At 42.4% G+C, this 8,331-nt stretch overlaps 1 protein-coding gene and 1 pseudogene across 1 annotated transcript in view; one reads left to right on the forward strand and one right to left on the reverse strand.

Moving 5' to 3' along the window:
- The window catches only part of ROR1 (receptor tyrosine kinase like orphan receptor 1), a 403,384-nt gene that overhangs the window by 329,432 nt on the left and 65,621 nt on the right, over positions 1-8,331 (reverse strand). The gene's annotated exons all lie outside the window — the stretch shown is intronic.
- Positions 1,296-5,635, forward strand: LOC116564129 (annotated as a pseudogene).

Genomic DNA, 8,331 nt, shown 5'->3' on the forward strand with positions numbered 1-8,331 from the left:
CTTCACAAACATAGGTTTGTCCCTTTGGGGACAAAAAATTGCCAGGATGATAACCATGATTTCAAATTCCTGACCAGTATAGGGGAATATACAGGCTGGATGAAATCAAGCAGAAATCCACTACCAGGCATTTTTGCCATTATTGACTTTTTAAAAATTCCAAGTGAACATAAAAAGAACCAGAATAAGATACATGGCACATTCATCTAAGCCTAGTAATTAAATCCGAAAAAGCAGTTTATAGTAGTTTAAGTAAAAAGAATAATTTTAGGAAGTATCACAGGCCTCCACTATCTGAAATAAATTAGGTGTTTTTCAGTTTCCTTATGTTTTTAAAATGTTAATTTACTTTTAAATATAATCCTGAAGCTTCCTTCAAAATACCTTCTTCAAGGAAAGGAGCATATGTTTATAGTGTCCTTTTAAAGTTTAACAAAAGAAGGATTCAAACCGAGTTACCTCCACTCTGCAAAAGTCTTTTTTCAAATGTGTAACAGGATCTTATTGCAGTCACTCGGTCTGCTTTCCACACAAAGAAAGACTGGAAAGCATTTGTGTTATGCTTCTGGAGTTAAAAATGAAGACGCCTTTTCCTTTCCATCAGTCCTTTTTTATTAATAAGGTGGCCACACTAAGTCAGAAATTATAACCATCTGGCTTTCACCATTAAATGCAGATTCAAAGGCCTAATGATAAAGTGACCTCTTTATTAATAACAGAGCGACAAGTGGGCATTTTCCCAGAGTGTTCACGGAAATAAATCAATCCATAAGTCCAGGTATCGGCTGTATTGGCTCTTAAGTTTTCTCTTTGATTTGGCCTTTATTGTTTTTAATCACTAGGGAAACAAAAAGGGAGCTCAGGAAGCACCTTTTCTGTGAGTTTTGTTGTTACCTCTGCTCTTGATGAGATGTCACTTAGCCACCTCATGTAACTTGAAGACACAATCTTTGATTCTCTACATCACAGAAGAATCATCACCACACACCATCTAACCGATGAGTAGACACCAGGGACCTATTAACTGAGGGAGTATAACTGAATCAAAGCCTCAAACAAAGGTGTGTAGGAAAACCACAGCTCTGTCAAAGGAAAAAAAATAGTGGAATCACTGCAGCTGTATTTTAAAATGGCAGGAACAGAGCCCCTTGTTTTCTTTAATTCACATATTAGAATTTTAATTATCAAGTTGGCTAAAGTGTGGTCGCTTTCAATTGAAGTGGGTTTTACCGACCCAGCCTCGCAGGGCAGACAGAAGTCCTTTGTTGCGCTGCCAGACGCACAGAGACGCCAGCATGGCACCATCCACGTCCTCTGCTTCAGATCCTTCTGGCAGGACGCCTCTACCACCACCTAGAGCACAGGAGTCTCTGGGAGATGAATCTCCCTGGCCCTTGTCCAAGGAGATTTATTACTGGAGAGACCAGAAAGATCTCTTTACTAACCTGATCTTTCTCCTTACCCAATCCATAGGCTGGTACTAGAAGAAACGGCAGAAGACTGAACTGCTATGATGGAACTAGGTTGTGAAGGACAAGTAGTTCTTGCAGGGAATGCTTTGTGAAGGCTGTGGAGAACACTCCTCTTCCACCACAGAAAGAATTCCCACAAGTCCTGTCTTTACTACAAAGTTAAAACCCTCTAGAAACCCACAACACCAAGGCACGAAGCCAGCACGTACCACCCCAACACCTTGCTCCTCTCCCTGGCTTCTTGTTTCCCGATTTCCCCTCACTGGTTCCCTCACTCCTATCACTCTGAAGAAGACAGTCACCATCTGTCAGGTGGAAGAAGACCTCCGGAGGTTTGTGGGGACAGAGGCAAGAACACCGGACTGATCATTCAACAGAGGCCCAAGGAAGCCAGCCCGGAGGAGACAGCAGGGAGCTCTTGGAACCAGCCACATCCTACCGATCCCCCTTAGTGCCTTCACCTGTAGGGCCCCTGTCCTGGGCCTATATTCAGTAAAGTCCTTGCTCGGAAGGGACTCACTGTGCCACATTAGGAGTGTTAGTGAGCTTCTCGAGGCCTCATTATCCTTCCCCATAAAATAAGAGCGCAGAGTTAGGTCATGTCAAAAGTCCCTTGAAGCCTTGGCATTCTATAACTTTACATCACTTCCTTTATCTATTGCCTCAGTTTCCTCAAGTATCAAGTCGTGCAGTTGCAGATGATTTTAAGGCCCTTTACAACATGGAGGCTCTGTGATTCCGTCAATGAAGCCAGATCACAAGCAAGGATTATGCTCTTAATCTCAGTGGCTCTTTCTTTGCCAAATAATGATAGGAATGTACTTCAGCCGAATGCCCCCATCCCAGCTACCAGTACATCTGGTTGGGAAACCTACAGCTACTTCTATCTGCCCACTTGCCAACACGGAAATCTTCAAACAAAGACAGGATGATTCATGGCATCTTTTATAGGGCCCCCACCTTGACATTAAATCTTGGGCTGAGGTTATCAAAAACAGCAAGTACACAAAGAACTTACTCACAGCCTGAGAGCAAGCCAGAGACCGTGCAGGTGGCTGGAGGAAAATCGACATGAATTACAAAGAAAAGGTGCATTGAGTTAACAGAAAATAATTCTGGTATTGAGGAACGGGGGCTGAAAACAGATGTGAGAGGCAGCCCACCTCCTCACCATGAGGAGTGAAAGCAAGAGCCACAGCTGATTCCTCAGACACACACACAAACACACACAGACATACATATTCTATCTCTATATCTCTCTCTCTCAAATAAAAAATATAAAATTCACTATGCTGGCCCAGGGGTGTGGGTTGCGGTGCCCTTCAAGGAATACTGTAGAGCTGAAAGCTGATTAGACATAACACCCAAAAACCAGTATTCCAGGAGGAGTTTGAAGCTAAAGGTGGCAGTTTCACATACTAGAGGGGGTGCTGAGTATAAAAACATAGGTTCAGGCTCCACCTAAGCTTCATGATCTTTTATAAATTAAATCTCTACACCAAATTCCTCATCTGTGAAATGGAGACTACAAGTATCCAGTCTATCCGAAAACAGATTTTTAAAGCACGTAAAACACACGCAAGTATCTGGGGCACAGCAGACACTCCCAAAATTTGGAACGTACTATGAAGATGCATGCAGGTATCAGAGATCAGAACACAATAGTGAGTCAATCCAGAGAGACAAACGGAAATGAAGGAAAGACAGGTAGTGGCAAACAAGGCAAAACAGTGGGTCAAGGGTTGAAACAGGAACTAAAAGAAATTCTCCAGCATCATCACTTTTAATAAATATCTATTGATGTGAAGGGGAAGAAAGCAGATTGCCAGATGAGTGATAAAAGATGACCCCATTCATTGAAAGAGAAAGAGAAGCAAAAACACAAAGCCAAGGAAGAAGGACTATAGACACATACTCCAAATACTATTATAATAGCAGTTATCACTACCATAGGGTTATTTCAGAGCTTGTTTGTTCATTTATCAACATTTTCCAAATATTTCAGTTTTTATTTCAAAGTTAATAAAAATGGCACATTACACATTTAATAATAGGTGCTGAGTAACTGTTCCTTCAGGAAGCTGAAGCCCTGGAGAAGATCATTGGCATTCTGAAATTCAGGCTGTGTTATAATTATGTGAAAGTTCTTAACACATATATGGAAAAACTCAGCCAGTCTATAAATATATGTAGAAGGCCTTCTTAATGCAAAAGCATGACATTAAACATTTCAGGGGAAAAAAAACCATAAATTCCCAAAGAGTCTCCATCTCATTAGGGAATTAGATATGCTCACACTAAATTATAACTCACAATGCAGGGTGCACTAGTATAACAATAAATTCAAGAACAGTGATTTGAGCCAGGCCAAGGAGAACCGGGAGACTTCAAAAGGCGGGATAAAGTCACTTTCTGCTGCAGAGACAATTTAATTAAAAAGAAGATCCTTTCTACCCACTCTTCCAGGTAACAGAGAATTCATTGTATTCTGAGGAACAGATCTTACAAGAAGACAGATTGCATGACCTTCCATTTGCAATAGATTCTTTCAGGGAAGGGAGTAATTAAGATTGCCTAGAAGGGGCTGCTTTATGTCACTGAGGAGATAACTTTAAACAGGCTTCCTCACCACATGCACCACATTCAACAAGCAAACTCCCTACACTGGACTCCTATAGAGCCTAATTTTCACCTCAGTCCCAGCTTTACCCAGATTCTCTCACCTGTTATTATTAAGCTACTTAGCTGCCTTCCACTTTTCATCCCTAGACCCCAAACACCCTAGGAGACTGTGAATTCCTTTTGTTCTTTCAGGTATTCATTCACCATTTTTCTCAACACATGCCATGTGCTAGCAACACAAAGATAAATGAAACCAGCGCCATAAATTTGAGAATCTAGCAGCAGAAACTGACTTATTAGTAGATATTTATAGGTCAATGGCCAATACGTGCATGGAACATCCAAGAGAAGGAAGAGGATATGTCTAACCAGCGTGAACCCAGGCAATAGGGATTGGAAGACATTGCAAGAAGGGTGGGTCGCAGCAATAAAGGCACTAACCATGGTGAAAAGGGACACAGAGTGAGCAGAAAACCATGTAGCCAGATCTTAAAGTGTGAGGCAGAGAGTGGAGAGACACAACCCTAACAGCCAACATTTACTGAAGGCTACTCATGTGTGAGCTGATTAATTCTCACCAACCCATGAGGTAAGTTTTATCATCCTAATTTAGCAATGAGGAAAGGAGGCCACAAAGGTTAAGTCACCGGGGCAGTAAGGGAGATAATCACTCTGATATGCTCCCCCCTGAGGCTGGGGGGATCAGCAACGGCTGGTCTGAAAATCCCTTTGGTGTCATGCTAAGGAGCTTGGGCTTTTCCTATAGATAATGGGCAGGCAGTAAATGGCTTTAAGCAGGAAAGAGTCAGATTTGTGTCTCAGGAGGCTACTTCAGCAAGGTGTGGGGGACTGAGTATGAAGAGGGCCCCACCTTGAGTTAGGGAAATCAGCTAAAAAGTTGTCACAATCTTCCTATAGGCAGTGTGCCTGATCTAATGGTGCAAAGAAGGAGCAGAGGGCAGTCAGGTCCCAGCAGCGGCTGCAGCGCTGGAGCTTCTACGGCTCTCCACCCCCTCTCCTTTCCACTTTCAGAAATGTGGTCTCTGGTGTGGCTGTGTCCAATGGTGTCGTCAAGGTGTTCAACCACATGAAGGTGCCTAAGTCTTCAATGCCGGAGGAGGTGAAGAAGCACAAGAAGGTGGTGCTCTTCTGCCTGAGTGAGGGCAAGAAGAACACCATCCTGGAGGAGGGCAAGGAGATCCTGGTGGGCGATGTGGGCCAGACCGTGGATGACCCCTAGGCTACCTTTGTCAAGATGCTGCCAGATAAGGACTGCCACCACATCCTCTATGACTCAACCTACAAGACCAAGGAGAGCAAGAAGGAGGACCTGGTGTTTATCTTCTGGGCCCCTGAGTCTGTGCGCCTTAAGAGCAAAATGATCCATGTCAGCTTCAAGGATGCAGTCAAGAAGAAGCTGACAGGGATCAAACATGAATTACAAGCAAACTTCTATGAGGAGGTCAAGAACCACTGCACCCTGGCAGAGAAGCTGGGGGCAGTGCCATCATCTCCCTGGAGGGCAAGCCTTTGTGAGCCCCTCTGGCACCCTGCCTGGAGCATCTAGCAGCCCTATACCTGCCCTCAGGGATTGCAGGCTGGCCCCTTCCTGCCAGACCAGTTGGGCTGGGGGGAATCCCAGCCAGGGGAGGGCAATCCCTTCACCCCAGTTGCCAAACACACCCCTCACCCTCTGGATTTTCCTCCTCCCTCCATCCCTGATGGTTCTGGCCTTCCCAAACTGCTTTTCATCTTCTGATTCCTTTTGGGTTGAAGCAGACCAAATTCCCACCAGGCACCCCAGTTGTTGGGGGGCCTGTATTTTTTTTAGCAACACCCCCACTCCCCATCTGTTCCTCCCCCTTCCCACGCTGCCAGCTTCTAACTGCAATAGTGACTCTGTGCTTGTCTGTTTAGTTCTGTGTATAAATGGAATGCTGTGGAGATGACCCCTTCCTTGCCGGCTGGTTCCTCTCCCTATTCCCCTGGTCACTGCTACTCCTGGAAGCAGGAGCAGTAAGGGACATTCAATTAAAAAAAAAAAAAGAAGGAGCAGAGAGAACAGATGCAAGATATATATGCTGGGAGACATTCTCCATGAGTCCCTTAGGTTTCTGCACATCTTGTGAGCAAAGCATTGGCTGCCCTTGGTTCCAGACTATCTTTTCAAAGATGTTTATATGGAGAACAGCCTTGGAAGAAATGATCTCCTTCTGGAGCAAAGGTAAAGCATCTTTACTGCCCAATATAAAAGATTTGGGTTCCCTAAGTTCAGAGTTCCTCTCTTGTAACACAATGTACTGTATGTATGGATGTCACCCGGCTCTCTTCATGACATCCTATGCAAGTTGGGTCTTAGAGAAACAGTGAATGAATATGTCGATACTCTGGCTACTGCTATTGCTATGACTAATAAAGTCCTTTGTCCCTAACCCAGGAATCCTGTTTTGCCGGCATCCATGGAACTGTGGCAGGCAAGTTCATTTGCAAGTAAGAAAAGTCTGAAATCCTTCACAGGTCTTAATAATAATTAGGGGGAAAAATTATCAGGATTAGTGAATGGCTAAATGTACAGAGTTAGGGAGAAAAAGGAATCAAAGATTATTTCTGCTTTGTTTGTTTGTTTGTTTTGCGGTGGAAGTTTGGACAGTGGTTTGAATGGTTAGATAGTGATGTTACCAACAGAGGTGGAATATTTAACACGTACAAGAATGTAATATATAATGAGGCATAGTGGGTGCTGGGGATGAGATAATAAATTCACTTTGGAGGCCTATGAGATATCCATGTGGAAGTATCCAACACAGAGCTGAATAATGAAGGCAAGGATGGGGGCTGGGTTAATGATATGTAGGCGTCATTAGCATCAGGGCATAGGAAACTCATGATATTGGATAAAATCTTCTTACATACAGAAACCATCATATTCATCCTTAAACCCTTAATCCCCTGCAAAGGGCTTTGCACAAGGTATATGCACAATAATTATCTGTTAAACAAATGTCTAAAAACAGATCCAGAATTAGTTGAATCCTTTATTTAAATTAAAATTGTTTCAATGGTTACCAACATAATGCTAATCCAGGTTTTCTCAAATCAGTCTCAAATACAGGGTCTCTACATTTGTTTCACACAAAATACAGTTTCATACACAAATAATTACAAACTCATCATTCTCTTAGATGTAGTATGGAAGCGGAACAAAACTCTAAGACTCATAATTTCATGTCATTAAAAAGCAATATTGTTGGTTTTCTTATTTGGAAAAAAAAAAGTTCTATTATCCACAGGATCACTTCTACCTTCATTCATTTAAAAAAACAAAAAACTTCGGATCTACTATGTTCAAGGAACTGTGCCGAAATCTGTAAAGAGATCTAAAAAGCATAAAAGTCCCTTCGTTAAAGGAATTTACAAAAGCAGACCAGAATTTAGTTCCAAGTTCCACATTTAGCAATTTTAGGACCTTAAGCAAGTTACTTAACCTCTACAACCTTTAGTTACTAAATTTATAAAAAGAAAATAGTGAAAATGCATACCTCATAAAGGGCAATGAGAATTACATTTTATAATACATGTAGAATATGTATTATAATACTCCATCAAAAGTGGTGGCCAGTATGATTACCATCATCATAAACCAGTTGGGGAAGAAACACAGAAATACTCATAGAAAAACCACTCAGTGAGGGATATTGCAGAACATTATAAATGCCATTGACGTGGTAAAGCAATAGAAACGCAAACCTTTAGGAACCTGTTGAGAAGAGTAGGAGATAACACTGTGTTTGAACTTAGTCAAACCACCCTAGAAACCTATAATAGTATTATTCCCATTTACTAGATGAGAAAACTGACACCTAGACAAGTCGAGTAACTTGCCTGGGTTCACCCAGCAGAAAGTGGTGGAACAGGAAATAAACCCAGGTTATCTGGCTCCAGAGTCTGATGCCAAGCTGGCTCCTCAGGGAGAATCATGCATTTTTATGACTTACATTTTGAAAAGAAAAGAACTGAACTTTTTAAAAGTATTTGCCTTCAACTCACAACTATTATACAAATACTATTCTACTCAGAATTAAAAGATTATTTTAAAATATCTAAACAGGGCCAGGCCCAGTGGCACACGCCTGTAATCCCAGCACTTTGGGAGGGGGTGGATCACCTGAGGTCAAGAGTTCGAGATCAACCTGGCCAACATGGTGAAACCGCGTCTCTACTAAAAACACAAAAAAAC

Source organism: Sapajus apella, unplaced genomic scaffold (genome assembly GCF_009761245.1).
Source record: "Sapajus apella isolate SASKATOON/1434 unplaced genomic scaffold, GSC_monkey_1.0 scaffold36, whole genome shotgun sequence".
In the NCBI taxonomy this organism is placed as follows: Eukaryota; Metazoa; Chordata; class Mammalia; order Primates; family Cebidae; genus Sapajus; species Sapajus apella.